The sequence below is a fragment of the Balaenoptera physalus genome (genome assembly GCF_965194825.1).
Source record: "Balaenoptera physalus genome assembly, chromosome: 6".
Classification (NCBI taxonomy): domain Eukaryota; kingdom Metazoa; phylum Chordata; class Mammalia; order Artiodactyla; family Balaenopteridae; genus Balaenoptera; species Balaenoptera physalus.
Genome location: NC_138885.1, coordinates 129,557,413 through 129,583,137, shown reverse-complemented (window position 1 = coordinate 129,583,137; position 25,725 = coordinate 129,557,413). Strand labels below are relative to the sequence as shown.

General features: G+C 41.2%; 1 protein-coding gene and 1 pseudogene across 2 annotated transcripts in view; both read right to left on the bottom strand.

The window, feature by feature from the left end:
* The window catches only part of FBXO36 (F-box protein 36), a 97,973-nt gene that overhangs the window by 40,727 nt on the left and 31,521 nt on the right, over positions 1 to 25,725 (bottom strand). The gene's annotated exons all lie outside the window — the stretch shown is intronic.
* LOC309662941 (T-complex protein 1 subunit alpha pseudogene) lies at positions 5 to 9,937 on the bottom strand (annotated as a pseudogene). Its single transcript has 2 exons — positions 9,845 to 9,937; positions 5 to 4,871 (listed from the first exon to the last, which is right to left on the bottom strand). The product of its transcript is annotated as a T-complex protein 1 subunit alpha pseudogene (transcript).

Here is a 25,725-nt window from a genome sequence, read left to right as displayed (position 1 = left end):
TAATTGAACAGATAGAAAGTGAGATGAATTAAAACTGATTTCAATACCAACAGCTGCGTTTAGGTCTGGGGTTTTAAAAAAAATCACCATCATGGAAGGCGCATAAGGCTGTGTGTCCAACAGCAGGTGTAACTTCACAAACTGGCATCACATCAAATTAGAAGTGAGGTCTGTGCATCAGTGAACATTTTCCTTAGAGATTAGGGGCACAAAACCAAAGTGCTGGAAGGAATCTTAAAAATCTATAAAGTCAATTGGTGGTAAATCACCCAGAGCCAAATGGCTGGCTGTTCCTGAGAATAGAGATTCTTTACCTTTGGGAGCCATTTCCAAAGTAATTCCTTAGCTCTCCTCCTCCCTTCCCTGTCTACAGAGCAGACACGAAGAGTGGATACTTTTCTCGTGGAGAGAGACAGGTACTTGGATAGAGCCAGGAAAAGCACCATCATGCCTTGATTGATGCATCAGAGTGTCATTACCCAGGACACTTCTTGGTAATGGATCTGCTGATAGTGCATTTGACTTTTATGAGCATTTTGGTTTATCAGAAGCAAACCTCATTTCCATGGTTATGGACTGCACTTAGTTTCTATGTTGATTTCATAGCAGTGTCAACCAAACTCTTCCTGCAGTAGGGCTCCCAGGGAAAAGATGGGTAAGGAGACAGACAGTGCTGAGAAACTGGTTGGCTTCCTAGTTCTGGTTTCTTCCCTCACTGGCATTACCATGTAAGGTTAAAATTAGTTCAGCTCTACCCAAGGCAAAATTGTTAAGTAGGTGAAACTTGCTAAGAGGCCTCCCTTTATTTAGTTTCCTCTCCCCCATCCCCAGCCACCCAACACTCCCCGTGGTCCTCACAGGTCCTGGGTGCACCTCCTTGGGCTACTGCCTTGGGAGCCTCCTTGGGAGCTGAGGGAAAATATATACACACGTAGGTTACAAAACTCCATAATCTCAGAATATCGTGGTCGCTGATTCCTTTCAGAAAATCCCTTAGCCTGCCACTTTTGTTTTTTCTCAGCATGAGGCTCACCAAAATCATCCTCTTTAGTATCTTTCTGCCCCATCTCCATAGAGTTAAGGGTATATCAGTCTACGAGGGCTGCCATAAAAAAATATCACAGACTGGGTGGCTTGAACAACAGAAATTTATTCCCTCACAGTTCTGGAGGCTGCAAGTCCAAGATCAAGGTGTTGGCAAGTTTGGTGTCTCCTGAGGCCTCTCTCCTTGGTTGCAGATGCCACCTTCTCACTGTGTCCTCATGTGGTCTTTCCTCTGTGTATGTGCATCCCTGGTGTCTCTTCTTCTTCTTATAAGGACACTGGTCATATTGGATTAGGGCCCCACCCTTATGACCCCATTTAACCTTAGTTAGTTCTTGAAAGGCCCTATGTACAAATACAGTTACGTTAAGGGTTAGGGTTTCAACATAAGACTTTAAGGGGGGAACACAATTCGATCTATAACCAAAGGGTATCAGGTATTACAGGAGAAAGAGCATGAATTTTGGAGGAAAGACAGACTTGGCTCATTTATTTAATCTCTCTGCACTTCAATTTTCCTTTTCATTTCTTTCTATTAAGTATTATTAAAATTAATATTAAGGGCTTCCCTGGGGGTGCAATGGTTAAGAATCCGCCTGCCAATGCAGGGGACACAGGTTCAAGCTCTGGTCTGGGAAGATCCCACATGCCGTGGAGCAACTAAGCCCATGCACCACAACTACTGAGCCTGCACTCTAGAGCCCACGAGCCACAACTACTGAGCCTGCATGCCACAGCTACTGAAGCCCACTCACCTAGACCCCATGCTCTGCAACAAGAGAAGCCACTGCAGTGAGAAGCCCACGCACTGCAACGAAGAGTAGCCCGTGCTCACCGCAACTAGAGAAAGCCTGCTTACAGCAACGAAGACCCAACGCAGCCAAAAATTAATTAATTAATTAATTAACATTAAATATTATAAATAATATTCCCTTGCTATTCGATGAAGATGACAGGTCATCTGAATCTAATGTTACATTCTTTATACACACAATCTAGAACTTTTAGAACTAGTTGGGAAGTCAGAAATAATTTAGTCCATTTCCTGTGACTCATGTGAGGAAAGTATTTCAAACAGGTTAAGTCAGAAGTGATAGGTGTCCCTCCCTACAACCACACTACCAGATGTTATGTTACAATTAAATTCTGACATAAGAAAGACAGACACCACGGGAGTCCAAAACATGTTTCTGGAAGCTCAGTGGGGTGCCCCCTCCCATCCACTCTGGCACCCTACAGGAACCTTCTCAGGAAAGTTTCTCTCTGGGACAAGTGCACCTAAATTATAATGACCTAATCAGCTACCCCTCTAGCTAGATCAAGCAACTAAATCGTGGGTTAAGTGGAAGATTTTGGAATGCATGGAGTTCTAGACAGGGCGTAACCCAGAAACATTTGGTTATGGAGCTTACTTCTTACATTGTTCCAAAAAAAGGCAGAGAGACACTTGTACAATCTTACTTGTCAGCTTCATACCTTGCACATCATCCATTTCACCAATTAAAAATTATTTCTGACATTTCTTCTGCTAATTAATTAGCCCTCTGGTACTGATTTAGAAGGCAAAATTCGAAGTGCTTGCTGTAATGGCCTCTAGAGGGAGACTCCTCAGGGCACAGACTCAAATTACCTTGCGCACACAGACAAGCATACTACTGGCTCCTCTGAGGTATTTAAGGTAAATACCTAAGGATATAACACTTGCCTAAGGAAACACGGCTGGCTAAAACCAGAATCCAAGCCTTCTCACTTCTAACTCTCAAACACAGTGTTTGTTCTGAGTCATGAAGCTTTCTTTACGTACAACCTGCATACTACAACTCATCAGACCACCTCTACAGACAGTACACAGAAATCTGCTCCTCAGAACCACAACTGAGCCTAGTCAAGACTCTATTATGTTCTATATACTGTACTTATTAAAACAGAAAAAGATATTAGATATTTTCTAACACTTACTGTCTCTCAAATTTTAAAGATTTTTTTTTTAAGTGACAAAACCCAATATTGGTGAGGACAAAAAAAAAAAAAAAAAAAAAGGGAGCCCCTTAATACTCATGGAGAAGAGTGTAAATTGGCTTGGCAATATCTACCAAAAACCTTAAAGTCATCCATGCCCTTTGACCCAGATATTCTACTCCTAAGGAATTTATCAGAGACATGTACAACATTTTTTATATAAGAATGTTTGTCATAGGTTAATTATAATAATGAAAAATCAGTGCTGACCTAAGGGTCCAATAGTTAGGGCTAGTTAAATAATCATGGACCATTTAGATGATGGAATACTCTGTGGCCAATAAAACAATTTGTGAAGAAATGATTAATAACATAGATCAATGTTAATGATCATTTGTTAAAAGGCTCAGAAGCGTATACACCCCTGCTCCAAATATTTAAAGGAAAATATTTATATGTGCAGAGGGAAGGAGCATATTAGCTTGCCAATAAATAAATGCAATTATTTCACATCACAGATACAGCTTGAAGGAAGCTAAAGTGTAGCCCCCAAATGTTTGTGAGTTGGGTACTAACTCTCATGGTATTAGCTTATTTTAAGTCAAAGTGCATAGAAATTTATTGTTATATATTTATCTCTATTTTGAAAACCTTAAAATCTGTAAATACTGTTTTGAACATCTTATCAGCTGCGAATGTTTTGTTAATGAACAACCCTGCCTGCAAGAAAAGCCACAGAGGAGCTTCCCAGGGGTTTTGCGACTGTTTAGATTTGGCTGGAACATGGGTTTCATCAGGCTCCCAATCACCTGTGAGCAGTGCGTGACTGACTGTCTTTTCATGGATGAAGAAGTCGACGGCAGACAGTGAAATAACTTGTCCCAGCTCCTCTCCCAGGCAGAGGCCGACCTAGAAAGAGTCTAGTTCTCTTTCATTGCCTCATACCCTCTCCAGGAAGGGCAGGCGGCCAGTCTCATTATAGGACACACACCATCATTTGGTATCTTAATAGAAATCATGTGACTCGTGAGAATTCTTTAAAATTTTAATTTAAATTTAGCACGTTTTCTCAGATATTTCCAGTGAATCGTTTTAATAAATTTGAAAATTGAGCTACTTTTATTTATTTATTTTTTGACAGCTTGTTGCACTTTAACGTGTAATACTCGAGGTACAAGAAAATTGCATCTAACATTGTTATAAATAAAAGAAATCAGATCAGTCATCAAGGGCTCCAGGGTGAACAGCAGTTTCATAATCTCCATGCTTATCATCTTTGCCTTCTGGGTGTAATTTAATAAGATCAATTCGAAGAATGGTAATTGCAGCTTCAGTTGCAAATTTCAAACTCTTAACTTTGTCTATGGTTGGTTCATACACCCTTGCTTGTTTGTTGTCTCAGGGTTTACCATTGACCAAGTCAAGACCAATCCATTTTAGATTTTTGCGTTCTGAGCCTCATTATGAAAAGCTCTTAATTTTGCAACCAGATCTGTGGAGTCTTGGGCAGCATTAACTGCCAGAGTATTAGGAATAACAAGAAGAGATCTTGCAAACTCGGCAATAGCAAGCTGTTCCCGGGAGCCCATGCTGGTTGCGTAGTTTTCAAGGTATACGGAAAGGGCTGCTTCTACAACACCCCTACCCGGAACCACAGATTTTGACTCCAAAACTCTCGCCACACAAAGAGCATCAGGTAAAGAGCGCTCCATCTCGCCACACATGAAATCATTTGCCCCACGTAAGATGAATGACGCAGAGGTATGAGCCTTAGTGTTTTTAATCAAGATCAGTTCATCATCACAAATTCTCTCCTGTACCAACATTGAAGCTTCAAAAGTTTCTTCACCTTCCAAATAAAAATTGAGCTACTTTTAAAAGAGAGGTCTGAGATTCCTCATTGATCTCGACGTCTCTTCTGCACGAATTATTATGGCAAGACGACGAGGTGTTTGTCATTCACCCAGTGAAGGTCCCTAAAGCTTAAGTCCTTTTCCCACCAGGAGAGGAACTCAGGAGGCACTGGGAAAAGGTGGGCCCAGTGGGCATCTCAGGATTTGAGTATATTTGGACAATATATGCCCCACCCCGGTTCCCCAGGTTCAGAGATTGTGCTACTCCCATCACTACACTTGAAAAATCCTGCTGCTGGGACACAAGCAGAGACTCTGGTGTTAGAAGGGTCTGGGTTTAAACCCTGGTCTCTGTCATTTACCTGGGGCAAATGTCTTTTTAAAAAATATTTATTTATTTATTATTTTTGGCTGCGTCAGGTCTTTGTTGAGGCATGTGGGATCTTTCGCTGTGGCACGGGCTCTTTGTTGCGGCACGCGGGCTTCTCTCTAGTTGTGGCATGCGGGTTTTTCTCTCTCTAGTTGTGGTGCACGGGCTCCAGAGCGCATGGGCTCTGTAGTTTGCAGCACGGGTTCTCTACTTGTGGTGCGTGGGCTTAGTTGCCATGTGGTATGTGGGATCTTAGATCCCCCACCAGGGATCGAACCTACGTCCCCTGCATTGGAAGGCGGATTCTTTACCACTGGACCACCAGGAACGTCTCTTTTGGGCAAATGTCTTAATCTCCTGTGACCTCAGTTTCTTCATCTCCAAAATGGAAACAACCACGATGCCCACTTCATTGAATTTGGAGGGATGACCTGGGATAAATCCAAAGTGCCCAGCACGATGCCAGGCACATGATGCCAGCCCGTGAGCTCCGTAGAGGACTGTCCTTGCCTCTTTCCTTCCCTCTTTCCCTCTTGTTCCCTTGCTGGTCGCCCCTTCATACCTATAACACACTCAGTCCCCAAATACCTACAGATCAGAACCTCGCCTTTGTTCTCATCAACCATCTAACAATATTCAACCATACTTCATTGGGACTTCTGTGGCGGTCCAGTGGTTAAGACTCCGCGCTTCCACTGCAGGGGGCACGGGTTCCATCCCTGGTCGGGGAACTAAGATGCCGCATGGTCAAAAAAAAAACAAAAAAAAAACATACTTCATCAAGTTCTGCTTTCTTAGTTGTATTCTTCAAGGATCTTTATTTCAGCTTTTCACTCTGACTTGGTATTTGACTTTTCTAATCATCAATAATCATTAAGAATTGCACATTCTTTGCAGTAAGTATTTTCTCAACAGCATAATTAAATAGTCATCCATCTATCCAGTCAATAAACAAAGTTGCTCATGAAGGATTAGGGTGACTTGCCAGATACCGCATACTAAATGGGACATTCTGACTCTTTCTAAGCATCTGTCCAGGAAATACGATTGTAATTTAGCACACGACTGTTTCTGCTTTCTCCTGCAGACTGTTGTTATTCTATCAGATCAAATTTCTCCCTGTTTTGGAAATCATATATAATTTGGGGATTTTACAGAGTGGGGTTGAGATTGTGTCAGAGAGAGTTTATGAAATTAGATATTTTATTTGATGAAGAAGGATTTTGTTATCTGAACATTCTACTGAGAAATGGAGAAGCAAGAATTGCAAGGGCAAACTGTGAGTAATTTTACCTTTCGATATTACTCAAAAGCTCACAAAGCACTGGCATTCTAAAATGTAGAAAGATGTATTTTAAATGAATTATGAAGATTATTTTAGTTCACTGCATATTTAAACTATAAACAATTATGATATGCTTTTGGTCCAAATTTACAACTTCAAACATGTGTTCCCCTATGTGTCTATGTTTGGCTCAATTGGTCTAAACACAGCAAAACTTAGATTTTCAGCTATTGAAAATTTTCCTCTGGAATAGTAGCAATTTTTATACATTAGGAATAAAAGCATCATTATTAAATATGGGAAAGATGAGTCTGAGGCTGAAATGAAAATGGAATAAATGGAAGTTTTTAATAAAGGAAAACTGACTACACTGAAATGTTTCTTCCTTTAAGAACTCAGAAATGAAGCTGTCCTCGGAGAGTCGAATTAATGCACCTCTAACACAGTGGGTGTGATTAGGAATCGGTGGCAGACATTGTTGGTTGCTCCCCGGCATTCATTTGCCCACCTGCTCTTCCCACATGAACCCTGATTTTTCCCATAGCCTCTCTCCTCTGCATTGCTTGTGCTCAGTGCATGGGCCTCACCTCTAGCCCCAGGGGGTGGGACATGATGGGTCTAAGCCATTCCTTGTAGGTTTGTTCCCCCTGCCAATGATTGGTATGGGCATGGACATGTGACAAAATTTTGGCCAATGAGACAGCAGGAGAAATCTGCAGGAGCTTCTGGGAAAGATTTTATCACTTATAAGGAGTGTTGCCTGAAAAAAAAATGCACAACCTAAAAGTTGAGAATTATGTTTTATTTGGCAGACTTTCTGAGGACTTCAAGCCCGGGAGGCAGCTTCTCAGACAGGATATATAGGAGTTTTGTGACAAAGCAGGTAGTCGGAACATCAAAAGATTACTGTTAATTAAAGAAAACCAGATATGTCAAGTTAATGAATTTAGCACTTTTCTATCTGGGAAGATGCAAGAATCTGGGCTCATTGAAATCTTTCCTTTAGCTATCTAGGGCCAGTATCCTGTTTCTTTCCCATCCTGAGTCCCCTCAGGGTGCACCGCTGGGGGTGGCTGCAGGGGCTGAGGGCTTGGCAGTGGGCAGCCCATTGGTCTCCATCCTGAGCTTCCTCAGGGCTCACCATCCAGGATGGCTGTAGTGGCTTGATGGCTGCAACATCCTTTGTTTACTGATATGGCAGGCAACATTTTTCATTCACAGGAGAAACACAGCCCCTTTTTGGGCACTGGCTGTTGTGTTTTGATGTGATCACTGGAGAAGCAGCAGCCATTTTGTGACTATGAGGGGAGCCAGCATGAGGTGACAAGAATGTTTCCTGGAGGAGACAGAACCAATAGATTGTGGAGAGAAGGAGCCAGAGCACTGTCCCTGTGTTTGGAACCTCTTTTTCTTTAAACTTGTTTTTATGTGAAATAATGCCATGTTCCATCAGATTTAATACACCATCCATTGAATGTCATAGCATTATTTATTATATAGAAAGAAATAACACTGTTAAGGAAACTGAAACACAATGGTTTTCTATCACTTGTTTTATAGTTATTGAAAGAGCTCTTTTATTCTTCACTAGACATGTATTTTATTATGTTATTTTTAGCAATTATATTACAGTGGACCCTTGGTTAACACAGGTTTGCACTGCACAGGCCCGCATATAGGCAGGTTTTTGTTTTTATTTATTTATTTATTTTTTAATGACTGTGTTTGGAGGTAGAGTCTTATTTATTTTATTTTATTTATTTATTTATTTTTGGCTGCATTGGGTCTTCATTGCTGCACTCAGGCTTTCTTCTAGTTGTGGTGAGCAGGGGCTGCTCTTTGTTGTGGTGCATGGGCTTCTCACTGCAGTGGCTTCTCTTGTTGCGGAGCACAGGCTCTAGGTGCATGTGCTTCGGTAGTTGTGGCACATGGGCTTAGTTGCTCCACGGCATGTGGGATCTTCCTGGACCAGGCCTTGAACCCGTGTCCCCTGCATTGGCAGGCGGATTCTTTCTTAACCACTGCACCACCAGGGAAGCCCTACGCAGTTTTTTTTCACTAAATACATACTACAGGACTACATGACCTGCGTTTGGTTGAATCCACGGATGTATTAGGGGAACCACTGACCAAAACTGCCCGCCCTGGACAGGCACGATAGTAACCACTGACATGAGTTGTCTTACAACAGGAGATCCTGGTAAGGAACATGGAACTAACAAGCTACCACCAACTAGAAGAATTCGGGAGAGGCCAAAAGGAGAGAGGAGACGCCAGTCCATATATCCTATCAACCTCCCAGAATCCTTCTCGCTGGAATCCATCTTGGCTGAGCGATGCATGCGCCACCAGGAAGGACCCTGAGTCAGAATGATTGACCAGAGACAACCCAGAAACTAACCCCATCACCATAAAACCTGAGACTGCAAGCCACATGGCAGAGCGGTTCTCCTGGGTTCCCTTACCCTGCTGCTCTTCGCCCGGGTGCCCCTTTCCAATAAAGTCTCTTGTTTTGTCAGCACATGTGTTTCCTCGGACAATTCATTTGCGAGTATTAGACAAGAGCCCACTCTCAGCCGCTGGAAGGGGTCCCCCTTCCTGCAACATGCAAAACTTTCAATAGGAGGGTAGACGATGAAGTTATACAAGGATTTATAACTGCATGGAGGGTCAGTGGCTGCCCCCGCCTTGTTGTTCAAGGGTCAACTGTACTTCATTAGTTTTATAAATTATATTAACATAATATATGTATTACATTAATTTTAATATAATAAATTTACATTAGCCTTGTATATACCTAAAAATGGAAAATATAAGTAGAATAAATAGATGAAGGTATTCCTAAAACTTCCCCATATTCAACGTCTGAGTCTTTAATGTTTTACTCAGAATATTATCTCTGTGGCATCGAGAGCATGGTGATAACAGCAGTAAAGTGCTGGGCTCTTAAGCTGGCTCTGCAGTGACTTAGAGCTAGCTTCCTTTTGATTTCCACTTTGGGAAAGCTGTAAACATCTCAGATTCACCCCTACTCCCTCCCATTTTCATCCTGGATTCAAACTGTGCTCTCCCACAACTTTTGGATTTTCTTCCAAACTACTGCTTTCATGCTTAGCTCCAGTTTCTGGCTACTATGAATAAAGGTTCTATAAACATTTGTGTACAAGTTTTTGCCCTCTTTTACCCTTTAAGTTGTTAACCATCTTCTATTAGTTAACAATCCTTAATAATAAATTGTCTCTGGTAAAATAAGTATGGTTTCTCTCTCCTCAATGGACTTTGCTTGAGATACCTGGCATGGTATCTCATTTTTTCATTTATTTTGCAGGGTACTTGGTGAGAGCTTTTAATCTGGGAATACTTCACGTCTAGGACATTTTCTTGTATACTTTTTTCTGGAATTTCTTTTTTCCAGGTATTGGACATCCTGGTCTAATTCTTTTATTATGTTTTTTTTCCCTATTGCCCATCATTTACTTTTGATTCTTTTTTTCTAGGAGATATTCTCAATTTTATCCTCCAACACTTCTATGCAGTTTTTCATTTTTTCCTATATATTTTTATTTTCTAAAAGCTCTTTTTAGTTTTCTGAGTGTTTCTTTTTTATTGTGTACTGCCCTTGTTTCATGGATACAATAGCTTTCTTATCCTTCTGAGGATATTACTGATGAGTATTTTGTTCTGCCTTTGTTCATTGCCTTTGTTTTTTCCAAAGTTACATTTCCTGTATGTTGTTGTTATTGTTCATTTGTTTTGGCTTTCCTCAAAAGCCTGATAACTCATCACCGTTCACGTGTATTCAGGAGTAGGGTGCTAGGAAGCTGACTGGAAGATCTGGGCATTTGAGCAGGGCTTGTCCAGAGGAGGACCTCACCGTAGGGTGACCTGCTGAAGCTCTCTGGTTGGAGGTTGCTGACTATCAACATCTTGAGATCTCGTTTCCGCCTAGTGAAGAATCTTCCAGCTTTCTTCCTGGAGGGTATAAACCTGGCTGCCCACAGCTTTCTGTGAGCCACTGGCAAGTCAGAGTGAGTCTCCCAGTTCAGTATGTGGATTTTCCCTTAATCCCTTGCCATACTCAGCCCTGAGTTCCTCTGTCCCCAGTGGCCTGGGGTCCTGAGTCCATTGTATCCCTAGTTTACCCCTCCAGAGACCAGAATTCTGGTCTTCTCCTGGGTGGTGAGGCAAAGCTCTTGCTAGTTGTGCAAAGGAGAGTAGGGGATGAAGATGAAGGTGGTTCTAACCACATTTTAAACAGGCTGTTGGGAATTCCCTGGTGGTCCAGTGGTTAGGATTCGGCACTATCATTGCTGGGGCCCAGGTTCGATCCCTGGTCAGGGAAATAGGATCACACACACACACACACACACACACACACACACACAAACAGGATGTCAAACATCCTTCTTGTTCAAAGGTCCTTTTCTACTCTAGCATTCAAAAAGAACCTATTTCCGCCCACTCCTGAGCCGCCCTGTTCTGAGGTTCTGGGGCGCAAATCTGATTACTTCCTGACTTCCCCACCACTAGCTTAGAATTCAGCTTTTTCAGGGCTGTTAAATCAGCTACCAGTAAGTCATCTGCTTTTCAGCATGCAAAATTGTTGCCTTTGTCGCCTTTCCCATTCTCTTTGTCTTTGTGGGTTTATGCTTTAGAAAAACCCTATAATTATTGTTTTAGCGGCATTGCCAGAGGGAGGGAAGATATACAATAGTACTAGAACTAGAAGCTGCACTTTGTGTATCCTTAAGATGTTTAAAATGCTGTCAAGAATCTGACATACTATATTTGCCATTTTAATTTAAATACATAGGCTAATGCAAATGATTAAGTTGGTAGTCAACGTTTAAACTTAGGAATATCTATTAAATTTATAATGATTTTAAGATGTTTAAACGTTTAAAAGAGTTTGATCATCTACATTTTAAAGTTTGTTTCTCTACAGTTTTATAAACATGTGGTTTGATTTTGTTAGATTTGTAATTATGTCTCTTTAGATTTCAGAAGTACTTGAGAAAACCAAATATATTAAATTCATGAGATAGATTGAAATGCTTAAGAGGATTTCATCATGTTTGTCAGTGTTATTTAAATTTAAGAGAATTTAATTTATTATATTTAAGAGTTTTGTGGCTTTAATTTATAATTTTTAAGGTAATTTGATTAAGTTCGTAAACTGTGCTTAAATGTTTAAGGGATTACAGTTTGTTAAATGTATAAGCTAATTAAACATTAATCAAAGAACAATGAAAATGAGTGTTTTTAATTTTAATACAAAATTACTTGATTTACAATTGAATTTCCTAGATTTGTAAGTTGTATTTGAGATTTAAAGAAAAATAGGTTTTTAACTTCTAACTTTAATTGAATATTTGTGATAAACACAAATAATTGTAATAAACTTAAAATGTTTCTAATAAACTATAAGTAATTACAAATAATTGTAAAATAGATTTTCTTAAATCAGATTTAAAAGATTGATATAGGAATTTGGGGACTATTGGGTGGCCAGTTAGAAAAAGAAAATTGATTTATGCCTCACATCAGGATAAATTACAAATAGATCAAAGATCTGCATGTAAAAAAAATGAGACCATACAAGTACTAGAAGGAAAAAAAAATAGTGAATCCTCTTATTATCTTTCTAACTATGTCTCAAAATCCAAAAGCCAGAAAAGAGAAGATTTATACATTTGATTATATAAATATAAAAAACTTCTGTACGGCAAAGTCTCCAAAGACCTGTATGGAAATGTTTAAAGCAGCTTTGTTCATAATACACTGTACCTCCAAATTGGAAACAACCAAAATATCCATCAACTGGTAAATAGATAAATACATCCAAATGAAAAAATATTACACAGCAATAAGTAGAACTGCTCATACATGCAAAAACATGGTTGAATCTCAAAAGCATTATGCTAAGTGAAAGAAGCCAGATATAAAAAAGAACCAGATACACTGTATGATTCCATTTAGGGCATGTTGAAAAAGGCAAAACAGAAATCAGGTCAGTGGTACCAGGGGATGGAGGTGGGAAAGGGGACTCACTGCAAACGGACATGAGAAAACTTTTGGGGTTGGTGAAAATATTTTATATCTTTATTATGGTGGTGGTTATACATTTATCAAATTTATGGAACCTAAAAAGGGTAATTTTCACTGTACTAAAAGCATAGCAAGAAGCCTGATTTTTTTAAAAAAAATACAGCAAAGACAAAAGAAAAATTACAAACTGGGAAAAACATTCACAGTTAATATCACCACAAAGGGTTAATCTCCCTAAAGAGTTTGTAGAAATAGAGAAACAACCAACAAATTAATTTTAAAAGTGAGCAAAAGACAGGAAAACCAAGTTCACAGGGAAAATATTCACATGGTCCATAAACATGAAAAGATGCTCAATTTCACTCAGAATAATAAAAAGCGTATTAAAATCACACCAACGTATGTGTTTTCTGTTTCTCATCTACCCAGACTGACAAAATCCTAAAGACTGAAAACACACTGTTAGCAAGGCTGTGGAGAAACAGGAAATCTGATGATTATGGTACAACAGCTAGGGAGGGAAATTTAGCATGATCTAATAATAAATGAGGTTCTCCATTGAGGTATTATTTGCAAAAGCTAAAAAGATTAGAAGCAACCTGAGTGTGGCAGCAGGAGACTGGTTGAATAAACTTTTCACACAACCATGCAAAGGAGTATGTGCTTGTCAATCTCTGTCCTAAAAAAGAATGAGGAAGATCTCCATGTGCTGCCGGGGAGGGACCTCCAGAACATATTCTGAGGTGAATCCCACCGCTAGAACATTAGGTCCAGGACGCTGGGAGTCTTTGATCGTTTTGCTCATTGCTATTATCTCAGGATCTAGAAGAGTGTCAGTAATATAGTAGGAGCTAAAAAAAAATAATAATTGTTGAATTAATGAATTGCCTGATCGTATCATGTTGTTTTTATTTTCCCTTATGGCTTATCTTTTTCTTATCAATTCATAAAAGGTCTTTTTATCTTAAGTAGTGGTTATAATTCTTTGTTTGATAAGGGTGTCAACTGACATTGTTTATGCTGTATGGACCATTTCAGTAATGTAAAGTTTTTTTCTTTTTCTTTTTTGGCTGCACCATGCGGCAAGCGGGATCTTAGTTCCCCAACCAGGGATTGAACCCGTGCCCCCTGCAATGGAAGCACGGAGTCTTAACCACTGGACCACCAGGGAAGTTCCCAACGTTTTTTTCTAAACTTAAATCTTGAAATCTTTTCCCTTATGACTTTTGTGCTTCCTATGTTAAGAAGGCCTCCCACACTTGAAGGTTACTCATATATTTTCCTAAACTACATTCCTAATATTTAATATCAATATAATTCACTGCATCAATAAATCAAAGATAAAATATCTTAGGATTAGATTAATCAAAGTCCCAAAATGCTGACAAAATTCAGTAGCCATTCCTAATATAAATCCTAAGTAAAAAAAAAAAAAAATCCTAAGTAAAATAGTGATAGAATGAAACTACTTAAATATAAAATATATTTACACACACACACTCACATATATACAAACCCATACACCTGGTAAACACCATATTGAATGGTAAAATACTGAAGCCTTGACATATAAATCAGGAACAAGGCCACTTTTATTCAACAGTACTTTTGGTTTTCTAGCTAATACAATAAAATAAGAAAATAACTGGAAGGAAGAGAAGGTGTTTTAATAGATATGACAGCTAAAAATCTACTAGTGAATAGAATTCATGAAAATTTAATAGGGAGATTGGATATACGAAATTATACATAAAATAGCTTTATTTAAAATAAATAATTTATATATAATATTTATAATATAAACAGTTAGAAATGGATATGGGAAAAAATGTACCCCACACACAATAATTTAAAACACTAAAATACCTAAAAATAACAAACATAAAGGTTACAGAACCTAATAAAAAAGTGCTATTCAATTTTACTGATGGTCCTAATGCCAATACCTGAACAAATTGAGTGACATTTCATATTCTAAGATTGGAAATTTCAATTTCTAAAAAAAGAAACTCACCCTTTCCCAAATTAATATATAAACCTAATGCAACACCAATCAGAATTCACTTTCCTATTTTGGTAAGAGGACAAAATTTTGTAAAATTCATATGATAAAATAAATATGTGAAAATTGCCGAGAAAATCTTGGGAAGAAAGAATAATATCTTGCAATATATTAGAATGTAATATAAGGCAATTATAAATAAATAGTATGGTATTTGTATATAATAAACAAATTTATTGGTAGAATAGAATAAAGTTCAGAAGTAGCGTCAGATGTAAATGGGAAACTAATGTATGGTAAAGGTATTATTTCAACTTGAGAAGAAAAGGATGAATTATTAATAAATAGTGTTGATATGATAAGGCATCTACTTAAAAGAAATAAATTTAAACTTCTACCTCCAACTACATTCAAAAATAAAATCTAGATGGACTATTATGATAAATGCAAAAAGTAATACTACAAGATTTTATGGGAAAAGTATTACTTTAAAAACAATAAATAATAATAATACCATTTTTATTTTATAAAGTGGCACAGGAATGAGGGATAGCACCACACGAAGACTTATTATGCATGCTTTAGTACCATCCTTATTCTCTGGCTGAAATCTTGGAATCAAAATTCTAGAGGTGACTGATCAGAAGCTATTATTTTGACTTGAAAATTCACTACAGAGGCGGTAGCTATTAGATTTGCTTCCTCTCCTAGGTCATGAGATCCAGAAATGTAACTTTAAGCAGTGTTCTTTATTTAAAAACATTCTATTACAATAAATCATATTGGAGGTCCTACAGAATTCACGATTACTCTCATTTTCTCCTTACCATGCATCATGACTTGGCTGTTTACACCTCAGACACAATCTCTTACTAGGCAGATTTTCTGAAAGCAAAACTTGTACAATATTTTGCATAAAGGAAAGAGAATAAATAAGAAAACTATACATACTGAACATAAATATTTTTTCCAATACATATCCAACATGAGTACTTTTGATTCAGGGGGGAAAAGAGTCATATAAGTAATGAGAGCAAAAAACACGGACATCATACCAAAGTGGATGGATGTCACTGAGTTCCTACAGGTGAAGGCACAAATGGGGCTTCAAGCGCATCAGAGCAGGTGCTTTGGACCCAGAGGAACATTCCAGGTGAGGGCTTACTAGCGGGTAGCCTTGGCGGGGCTCATAATCTCTGTTTGCCTGCTCTTGTTCATATCTTCTGGGAGGATTAACATGAACTGATATGTGTACATGTGCTTAGCAGAGTACCAGATAACGTTTTAATTTTTCTTACCTATCGAATTATTACTAGAATTTGTTTACATGACAGGCCAAGAATACAGATGTAGTTCCCTAGGTTTAGAAGATGCACAGATCCACTCTTGCAGCTCCAGTTAAAAAACTTGATGAAACCCACAATTTTCTAAGTCTGGAGATGGTGGGACCATTCCCAAGTGCAGGAAGACAGTGTGAGTCAAGGCCACGCCAGTCACTTCTAACACACACTTTGCAGAGGCCTGACCCCAAAATACTAAGTGTGTCTGCCAGATGGGCGTGCTAGAAATCTCAAAGAAATTCAGAGTACTCTGCAAACAATAAGATCAAACCGAGAAAAAAAAAGCTCTGAACACAGATGCAAGTGGAGCCTTTTCTTTCTTTTTTTCTTTTTCTTTCTTTTTTTTTTTTTTTTTTGCATTAGTACAATATTATTTTTTCCAGGCATTCTGGAACAATGCCTGGAAAAAATAATACAATCTAGAACCCTCTCGCCAAAACCTTCCTGGATATGGGCAGGAAAAGTGACTAAGCAGGTAGGAAGGCCCCGGTGTCTATGGCTCCACTTTGCAGGGTGAATTTAGAGATATACCTGCCCTTAAGCCTGTAAGCTGCTTCTTTATAAAATTACTATTTACAATTGGAAGGTGTCTACAGTTTTGCTTTTGGTACAAAATAGTAATCTACTGGTAAAAAACTTAATTTAAAAATCTCCCCCAGGAACTTTCCTGGTGGCGTAGGGTTTAACATTCCGCACTCCCAATTCAAGGGGCCTGGGTTCCACCTCTGGTCAGGGAACTAGATCCCACGTGCATGCCGCAACTAAGGAGCTGGCAAGCCACAACTAAGGAGCCTGCTTGCTGCAACTAAGACCCGGCACAACCAAGTAAATAAATAAATAAAACATTTCTTTTAAAATATCACCCCCAAGTTTCTCAGGGTCTAGTTAGAAGTAGCTCTGCTCTACACGTGCCAAATTCCCTGGCAGGGAAGGAGGGGACATCAGACCCAACTGACCAAGAAGCTGACAGTTTCTCTCTTGACTAGATAAACATTTGCCATCAGAAAGACTCCGCACTTCCACTGCAGGGGCACGGGTTCAATCCCTGGTCAGGGAACTAATGTCCTGCATGCCATGCAGCCAAAAAAAAAAAAAAACGAAAAGAAAGAAATACAGTTTCTCTCTCTCTCTCTCCTTTCTCTCCAGTGGGAGCTAGTTATATTTCCTCTTGTTCCCTGGTACTGTTCTCTTCAAATGCATCCTCAGGTACAGCCCTACCATTTGGTAAGGGGTCATTTCATAGTTTTATTTCTGTGTCTTCTTTCTGTTTCTCTCCACATGTTTCCCTCTTCCCTTGGTTTTCTTTCTTCTTGTTTGTAAAATGAACACCAGCCACCAAATACTTGCATCTATGCCCTTCTGCTAGTCAAAAAACAAAAAAAACCCCAATAAAACATTTTTATTTCTGGGATTTAAATATTTCCTAATTATTAAATATATCAAAATTGGATATACTTTGTTGAAAATTCCTCAGCATCTGTTATGGATTGAACTGTGTTCTGCCCCAAATTCCTACGTTGAACTCCTAATCCCCACTGTGACTATATTTGGGGATGGGGCCTTTCAACAGGTAATTAGGGTTAAATGATGTCATAAGGGTGAGGCCCTAATCCATCAGGACTGATGTCCTCCTAAGAAGAGGAAGAAACACCAGGGATGCACATGTACACAGGAAGGGCCATGTGAGGACACAGTGGCGGGTGGCCATCTGCAAGCCAAGGAGAGAGGCCTCAGGAGAAACCAAACTTGCCAACACCTTGATCTTGGACTTCCCAGTTTCCAAAACTACGTGAAAATAAATTTCTGTTGTTAAAGCCACCCAATTTGTGGTATTTTATTATGACAGCCCCAGCAGACTAATACAGCTCCCCAAATGATAATGAGAAAATAATAACAGATCTCATCGAGTACGTACCCTGCACCACATGTAGGGTGCTGTATGTTTTATCCCATCCAGTCTTTACAACAACCCTAGGAGGTTAGTATCACTGTACATTTTACAGATGAATAAACTAAGACCCAAGGAAGTTTAGAAAAGCTTGCCCTAACTCATTCACTGCTTAGTAGAATCTGAATCCAGGTCTATCTGACCCCAAAGCCTCTGAATCTGTTCAACCTGTTACGTTATTGGAATGACCACAAGCCTCAGCTCTTCAATGTACATAATCCCGGAGGGAAGCAGTAATACTTATAATCCTAATGGTGCTGACCCATAAATTAATATTTGCCATTGGATGGGTTTTTAACTTATATTTGATGGGGGTGTGATTGATGTGCTGAGAAGTCATGGCGTTTCATTCATTCCACATTTCACAAGGACTAGGGGCATTGCATTGTTCTAGGCAAAACAGACAAACCCCTGCCCCCATGGAGATTACTTTCTACTGGGGCGGGGGGGGAAGGGAGAGGCAGATAAACAAAAGAAGTAAATATATTTCATAGTGTATTAGAACGTGACAAATGCTGTGAAGAAAAGTAAACAAGGAAGAGAAAATCGGGAGTGTTGGGTGGCAGATGGGGGTTCCATTTTAAATAGGGTGGTCAGGGCAGGTGTTATTTGAGGCCTGGAGAAGCCAGATGGTGAGACAGTGGAGCTAGTAAAATGCTTTGCTGCTCACCCAGCATGCTCCATGTAGCCCTCCCAAGCATGCAGGCAGTAAGCAAAGTTCCCTCAGCATCCTAGCCTAAAGCGGAGGTGCTCACTGGAGACAAATGGTACATGTATTTTATATTATAACCACGGGATTACACCTAATAGCCTTTCCTGCTAAACTGCAGGTTATAAGGGAGAATAAGAGCAAAAAAGCAATCATGAGCACTTTATTCAAGTGCTTTGACGTTCACTCATGCATCTGTTTCCACGTCTGCATGCTTTCTGTAGCCAGCTCCTTGAAAGCTCTCGTCTGGGGCATCCTGGCCGCACAGCCTGTGGTGCTCCAAGGACAGTGGTGCTTCAAGGACAAAGGACGACCCTGCCTGAAAACGTGTCAGCGTTACACCCCCTACCAGACTCTTAATTGCCCTCCCTACCATGTTGTGATAGATACTAAATTCCTGAGCCCACCTGGGCGACGGACGCCCACCTGGGCAACGGGACCTGTCCCAAATAAGGAAAGGCATCTGCCCTGTCCCACTCCCACCCTATAGAAGGAAGGTATATGTGCCTCGACCAATCAGTAAATGAAATTTTCACCTCGGACCATTCCACTGTTTTCTGGCTATAAAAACTGATCAATAGCACATGTTCGGGCTTGACTCTCCCAGACTACTAGGAAGTTGGCCCGCTGTTCTGGCAGTGACCCTCTCTCTAATAAATGCTATCTTCTTTACATTGTGCCTTGTGTCTGGAAATTCTTGTGCAACCCGCGTTCGGACCACGCTACAGCGCGGTGCATCTTCCGTGGAGAAGGTGCTCGCAACACAATGAGGGATCGGCCTCTGGGTGGCCAGCATCCTGCTCCCGGCCAGGATCCTTTCTTATCGTCACTCCAGCAGGTTGTCTGGAAGTACCATGTTTTGATTATGCTGCCATGCACTTGCACATGCATGTCCAATGCCTAGAGCATCCCCTGCTGCCTTGTCCTCTAGAAAAACTCATTCTTCAAGATGTAGTGTGAGTCACGTTATTGTGTCCTAACAGTCAGTAAAAGATCTTATTTGTCCGCCACTCACATGACTTGCTAGATTAACTTTGGCACCTTCCTCTTCTCTGTCTGAGGCTGAGTTCAAGTTTCAGAGGAGAGGTGAGTCCTCCATGCCATTATTTACAAGCCAGCGAGAGGTGAGATACCCTCCATCCCATCTGTTCTTGGGTTATCATGGTAACTGGTAAGGGCAGCACCAGTCTCCTCCCAGTGCCCTCTTGGCAACACGTCCCCCCCCCACCACCACCGCTGGTGGATGTAGGAGGAGGCATCTTCTGACTGCCTGAGTCCTGCCGGAGTCCCAGACCACACGGCTGGGGGCGCCGTGAGGTCTGTCCAGTCATTGCCTTCTCTTGCAACAAGCAGCTGGTGGGAGGCACCTGGACCTCCGAACAGACTCTCCCACTTCACACCTGGTGGGGAGGGGGAGGGAGGAGGTCTGCTCAGCTCGGAGCCTCCATCTACCTGGGGAGTCTGCCGGGTTTTTGACCTTCACCCCCCAAAGCAGCTTGGAAGGAAATGGCCAAGGACCCTTCACGTGGACCAGCGGCATCTAAATTCTCCTTCCCTCTTCTCTGCATGTCTTCTCCCACCTACAGTCTGGGAGGTTTGCTGGGTTGTAGAATAGGGGGGCAGGCTCTCTGCACATCCTAACCAATCTATTGTCTGTGCCAAAAACTTGTCTCCCCCCGCCCAAAGTTTGGGCTTTTGAAATGTAAAATCTTATGCCCTTGCATTTCAAAGCCTGGTCTTGGGGAACTCCCCTAAGCCAGGAATGAAACTGATTTAAAGGAGGAAAGCACTTATTAGAGAGAAAAGAAGATAAAATAATTCAAGGAAAAGTCCTCAATTAAACCTTAAGTTTTGTCTGGCCTGCGGTCTGGTATGATAGCGTAAATTTCCAAATATACAATTTAAAATAAAGCAATGCCTAAAAATATTTATATGAGGTACAGAAATTAAAATAATTTATAAAATGTTCTCTTGGGGAGAAAAAGCATTTTCTTGAAAAAAAGGTTAAAGGAAACATATTTTATTCAAAGAGTTCTTTTCCCAAGTTATACCCACGACCACAAATGCAACCTTGTGAGAGTTTTCATGCCAATATTTATGAAGTTCCATTCTAAGGTTCAAGTTTAACAGCTGGCCAAAGCATCCCAGGCTCTTTCTGTTTAAGCTAAACTGGAATCGAGCAAAATCATCTGACAAGCCATACAATCTAGATCTTTCCTGGCTTCTAGCCTCTGACTTCTGACCGCCAGTGGAACTCACCTTATCTCCACACCTCCTATCTGTCCTTCATTCTCTTGCAGACTCAGCTCTTGATTTTTTATTTGGGCTGGTATTTTAACACAAGGTCTTGGTGCCATATGTCTTGTCAGCTCCCCAGTCCTAGGGCTCAGGGTGGCTCCCGGAAGCTATATGCTAAGATTCATTTTTTTTTAATAGATTTATGAGGGCATTCTGCCTCACTTATTTATTTTATTTTATATTTAAAATATTTATTTATTTATTTATTTGGTTGTGCTGGTCTTAGTTGCGGCAGGAGGGCTCCTTAGTTATGGCATGTGAACTCTTAGTTGCAGCACGCATGTGGAATCTAGTTCCCTGACCAGGGTTCAAACCCGGGCCCCCTGCATTGGGAGTGCGGAGTCTTCACCACCGTGCCACCAGGGAAGTCCCAAGGTTCATTTCTCCTGAGACAAAGTAACGTAAAATTTCCTCCAGTTGGCTGCCATCCATCGTGTTGCCTATTTTTCAGAGATGAGATTTTCAAACTGTTGTCTGTGCATTGTCTCAAATTCCTCATCCCATCTCTTTTCAACCTACTACACCCTAGCTCTGTAAGCAGATAGGGTAGGGGGTCCCCTGAGAAAGAGAACCAGGCACGGCTTTCTCGACAGAAGAAAAGCCATTTGGGGCCTAAGCCATTTGGTAATCTAAGCCTGGCCATAATGCTTGCCCCTGAACAGGTATTAGTAATTAATGATCTTCAGGGAACAAAAGAATGCAGGAACAAAGTGTTATCAGGCAAGAGAAGTAACAACAGCAAAGGTAATATATCAGTTGTGAAGACTCCCAGTTCCGTTTCAGCAGTAAAGATTAGCCTGAAGCACTCAACCACCAGATCAACTGGAACCTAAGGGATGATGACGTTGACCTTTTCTGTCCCTCGTAACTTCAGTCAGCTACAACTTGGACTCTGTCCACCGACAGCCCAAGCCTCTTCATGAAGATGCAGGTACCTTTAGCTTAAAACTTAACCAGCTTTGCTGCTTAGGAGATACTGCTTTGGAAAAGATCCCCTGTGTTCTCCTTACTCATTGCAAGCAATAATAAATCCTTCCTTCTCCTGATCTCTGGCTTGGTTGTGTCTTTTGGCTCAACACCCACCAAGAGACAAACCCGGTTTTTCAGGTAACAGCTCCACAGTGCTTCATGGGCACTGCTACTTCTTAAGTCAGCAGTGATCTCTGTAGTGCCTTAATTGGGAAACATTTACTCATTCATTCAAAAAAATTTATCGAGGGAATTCCCTGCCGGTCCAGTGGTTAGGACTCCCTCTGCCCTTTCACTGCCGCGGGCCTCGTTCAGTCCCTGGTCAGGGAACTTAAGATCGCGCAAGCCGCGTGGCACAGCCAAAAAAGAAAATTAAAACAAACAAACAACAACAACAACAACAACAACAAAAAAAAAATTTACTGTGTGTCAACCACGTGCCATGCACTTACTGTTCTAGGTGCTAGGGACACAGCAGTGTAGGAAATAATTAAAAGTCCCTATATCCATGGAGTTTACATTCTAGTAGGGGGAGAGGGACCATGTAGATTTACTTATTTATTGTTGTCCCTATTTCAGTGATATCCCAATCTCAACCCCCAAAAGCCTGGAAAAGCCTATACTTCTTCACCCCAATTTAACCAGTTGCTAAGTATCAGTTCAACTCCTAAATCTCTCTCTAATCCACCCCTTCTCTGTATTCCCACTACTTGCCTTAGTTTGGCCATGACGGAAATATTTACACCACAGAAACTGGCAATTGCTACGCATCAGGGCTTTTTCCCTTGGAGAACCAGTTGTAAACCATTTACCAGCCCACTGCTGGTTAAGGAACCCTAAGTATCCCCCCGGACAGGTCCAGAGGTTTCCTATTCTCTACCAGCCCCTCCTTCATACCTCTGCGGCCAGGCTGCTCCTTCCGAGACATCAATGGGAGCGTGTCAACCCTCTGCTTAGAACTCTTCCAGGGTTCCCCACCCCTTTCAAGGCATTGGCACTACAGATAAAACGCTCCTTGAGCTGGCCCTGTTGGTCTGTCCCAGCCTCTGCCTTACCTTACGTTTTAATCTGTCTACAAACCAGTACCTGTACTTGTCTCCCTCTCCTCCGTGCCTTTGTGTTGGCTGTTTCTTCTGCCTGGAATACTTGGCTAACTCTCAGGCATCTCACAAGACTGTTAAGGTGTGCTATTTTGAGCTCCCTTTTCAAGGCCAGGCTGGTTACATGCCTCGTCCGTGTTCCCTCACAGGACCCTGTGCATAAATCTGTCACAGCATGTGAGCCACTGCACCGAAACTGCTTTACCTCTCGTGGAGTGTCTGGTTAGCCTGCTTGGGACTGTGACCTTCACTCTGATCCTGGAGAAGAACAGGGCTTTCTGTAGTCCTGTCTTTGGCCCTTCCCTCATCTTACTGGGTAGACGCTACACAGTCTTCCTGGGCGATCTCACCCATCCCTAAGACTCTTTCCTTGGCTTCCCACCATCAGTGTATTGATGATTCACCACTTATACCTCCAGCCCCGATCTTCTGGCCTAAGGAACATCTCTACCTGGATATGCCACCTCAATGTCTTCTCCTCTAGCCACCTCTTCCTGGGTTCTTGTGTGGGGAATGGCATTACCAGGGCTCAGCACACTCCAGCCAGCAGGCCAAATATGACCACAGCTTGAGCTAAGAGTGGTTTCTACATTTTTAAAAAGGAAAGAACAAAAAAACCAAAAACACAAAGTAGAATATACAGTGGAGACCATATATGGCCCACAAAGCCTAAAACATTTCCTGGGCTTCCCTGGTGGCGCAGTGGTTTAGAATCCTCCTGCCAATGCAGGACACAGAGGTTCGAGCCCTGGTCCGGGAAGATCCCACACGTTGCAGAGCAACTAAGCCCGTGCGCCACAACTACTGAGCCTGCGCTCTAGAGCCCATGAGCCACAACTACTGAGCCCACGTGCCACAACTACTGAAGCCCGTGTGCCTAGAGCCTGTGCTCCACAAGAGAAGCCACCGCAATGAGAAGCCTGCGCACCGCAACGAAGAGTAGCCCTCGCTCGCCGCAGCTAGAGAAAGCCCGTGCACAGCAACGAAGACCCAACGCAGCCAAAAATAAATAAATAAATTTATTAAAAAAATAAAAAATAAAAAATAAAATAAAATAAAATATTTCCTGTATGGCACTTTACAGAAAAAGTTCGCCAACCTACAGGCATCACTGTTTGCCAAAGAACCTGGGAATCAATAATAGTATTAATCAATTACTAATAATAATTAGCAACAATTGAGTTTACCCTGTTGAGACACTGGGTGTGCTACACATTTCACTTTATTCTCTCTCTCAACCATGGAATATGAGGAGTCCCTGCCCATGTTTCTGAGCCAGTTAGGACCCATGCCCATGCCACTGTCTACTGTACAATTTTCTCTCTTACTCCAAATCCAAACAGTAACCAGGTCCTCAAATATTTTTTATCCTCCTAAACATCTCTCAAATTTGTTGATTTATATTCTTTACAACTACGTCTTCCAGTCCGTAAGATCCTAGAAAGCAAGGACAAGTATTTTTTCTTTTCTGCATGTTCAGCATCTGCTGTTAAAGATAATTATGTGGGGCTTCCCCGGTGGCGCAGTGGTTAAGAATCCGCCTGCCAATGCAGGAGACACGGGTTCAAGCCCTGGGCCGGGAAGATCCCACATGCCGCGGAGCAACTAAGCCCATGCACCGCAATTACTGAGCCTGTGCACCTACAGCCCGTGCTCCGCAACAAGAGAAGCCACTGCAACAAGAAGCCCGCGCACCGCAACGAAGAGTAGACCCCGCTCACCACAACTAGAGAAAGCCCGCGTGCAGCAACGAAGACGCAATGCAGCCAAAAAATAATAATAATAATAATAATTATGTGAATGAAGAAACTTCATTTACGTACTGGGTTTTCATGTTATAGTTGAGGAAAGTGAGATTCAGGGGGTGAGTTTCATTGGGCAAGGTTGCACCGCTAACAAGATTCTTTTTTTTTTTTTAACAAGATTCTAATTCAGGTCTGTCTGACACCAAAGTTCATGTTACTTCAATTATACCATTTTGCCATCTTCTCCCTTTCCATTGGCTCCTTCCTCTTAACCTTCATCATGCTCAAACCTTTCCTTTCCAATAACTACAACAATCCTTTGATCATGCTTTCCCTACCTTTATAAATAAATTGCTTGGAAAAACCAGCCATTTTCCTTGTCTTTATTTCCTCATTTTTCATTCACACACATCATGTTACAGAATCCATCTTGCAAATATGACGATCCTGCCAACCTCCATATCTAAGGATACACCTATCTTTATTTTACCATACAGCTACCCCTCCACCCCCATCCGGAAGTACAGCATCCCTATGAAACCTTTCCTAAACCGGAATGGCATAAAGCAAAGAAGCGATGACCTTGGGACACATCTTGCTAAAGGATGCACAAAATAAATCGAGATCAAGCACAGATGCTCACAGACACAGTTCAAAGCTATGGCGACTTGAGGCTGAGATGCCTGTGTGGTTCCCGGGGAAGGAGCTTGACGGCACCACTCTTGCTCCTTGGGGTGTGAGCAGCCAGTATAAGGGGTCACTGCAAAACAATGCTCAAAGCTATTTCTGCTTTTCACCTTTTTTTCCATAAAAGCGAAAAACTTCGGATTTCTTTCAGTTAGTGAAAGCAGGTACTAATGTCGGTCTTTCCTAAAAGTTAAGTGGAATAAAGCGAACTTTTGAAAAGCGGGGGATACCTGTACTCTGCGGCATTTGACTACTTCCCTAGTTTCCTCCTCTTCCCAGAATAAATAGTCCCAGATTTCCAAGGCTAAGCTCTCTAGGATTCCTTGCCTTGTAATGTCTCCCTGCATTTGCAGAGGATGGTCTAAAAT